Here is a 1,792-nt window from a genome sequence, read left to right on the forward strand (position 1 = left end):
TAAAAATCATCATTTAAAAACTGCATTTTGTGTTCAATTATGTTATCTTTGACTAATAGTTAACGGTTTTTGATGAGCAGAAACATTTAAGTGTGACAAACATGCAAAAGAATAAGAAATCAGGAAGGGGGCAAATAGTTTTTCACACCACTGTAGTTGGTCATATATTATTTGGTCAGTTGTTGTTGTTGTTGGTTGCATTTATATATGTACATATTTGTTTATATTTCTGTTCTGAATATACAGTATGTTGTTTGTATGAAAAGTTGTCTGTATATTTGGAGTAACAAAATAATTTCTCCCTGAGATTATTAAAGCATTTCTGATTCTAAATCTTTTAAATTGAAAGCTTTTTATATCTTGTATGTTAATACCTTTTGTACCCTTCTGTCATTGTATTCATCATTTTTATTCTTAACAAACCACATTCATCCCCCACACTTTTGAAAAGCTTGCTACACCCCTGCACATCTGACTACAACGTACACTGGATTTGCAAACTAAAAAGAAGTTTTAGAACACCAATGTGCTATCAGAGGCGACACATAGGGGTCAGCCGTTCCTGGATACCGTTTTTTTAAGTGGAAGCGCGAAACATTTATAGCTAATAAAAAGAAATTAGAAACTTCGAAATTTGTTTAAATTTGCGGTCTGCTAAAGTTACAAAGTACCCGTGGCTATTGTGTTTCATACAGAGAACATTTGTGTGTGATGTTACAGGGTGAGCACTGAGGTAAGCAGTAATATTCTAGTATGTTCTGTGGCAGTTTGTGTAGGTTCTAACCGACGCGGTTAGCTTGATTGTGAATCTATGTATGTAGCTAACGTAGGCTTCGAAGCATAACAGGCAATTGCAAACGTTAATTTGTCAAAAATCATAAAAACAGGCTAGTATTTGATGAACAGGTATAATTTGTCATAAATGCAACACCATCACCATGTATAATATATTATATGCACTGAGGAGTTCTGGCAGTGAACACTAACATTCACTTGCAGAATATGTTCCATTGAATTTCTAAGAATAGAAGAGGGAACTTTTCAGTGTAACTTATGTGGTTACTCTACCCATTTATTTCTTTGAATTGAAATAGATAAGTTTGTTTTCTTCTAGATTCCTTACCAATTCACTTATGTTTCAACTAAACATGAAGGGATCACGAGGGGATAAAACATCATTTGACGGCGCTGTGCAAATTAATAACTGGTAAGTAATTGAACAGTGCCTTGTGGTCGTGTCTTTGTTTTATATTAACACAATGATTGTATTGATACATTGCAGACCATGCATCTAAATTATACTAAACATTTTTGTCCTTTGACAGACAGTGTAGTAAAGGCGCATGATGTTACAGAAGCCTTTGCCCTCAGCTCTATTGCCAATCGGTTACGAAATGCACCTAAGAGGAAAGAAAGGCTGGATGCAGTGTCATTTATTAAGTGTTAAGTAAATGTTTTTGTAATTTTGTAATTTTGAATGGAATTCGACTTGCCTTTTACGCCTAAATTACCCGTCTTTTCCACATGGTGAAAACACGTCTTTTCCACGTGGTTCCCACGAGTTTGTGCCCACTGGGCTATAACCAGAGCTCTTTCAGGTTTCTCAGCGGGTGCATCACTGAGGAGAGCAAACCTGTTGGACACGTGAAGCGCAGAAGAGGTGTGCTCCGGTGGGCCAGCCTCCGCCTGCAGCACCCAGACTGTCCGCTACAGGAATAACACTGCTCTTACACTCTCTAACCCTCTCTAAAGTCTGGATGCGCTCCTCTAACGCTGATATCTTCTCCGTCAG

General features: G+C 37.3%; 1 long non-coding RNA gene across 1 annotated transcript; it reads left to right on the forward strand.

Annotated features, from left to right (window-relative positions):
* The first annotated feature begins 576 nt into the window (after nucleotides 1-576).
* On the forward strand, nucleotides 577-1,412 carry LOC128530079 (uncharacterized). Its single transcript, XR_008361105.1, has 3 exons — nucleotides 577-733; nucleotides 1,115-1,207; nucleotides 1,326-1,412. It is a non-coding gene; the product is annotated as an uncharacterized LOC128530079 (long non-coding RNA).
* The last annotated feature ends 380 nt before the right edge of the window (nucleotides 1,413-1,792 follow it).

Source organism: Clarias gariepinus, chromosome 9 (assembly GCF_024256425.1).
Source record: "Clarias gariepinus isolate MV-2021 ecotype Netherlands chromosome 9, CGAR_prim_01v2, whole genome shotgun sequence".
NCBI lineage: Eukaryota > Metazoa > Chordata > Actinopteri > Siluriformes > Clariidae > Clarias > Clarias gariepinus.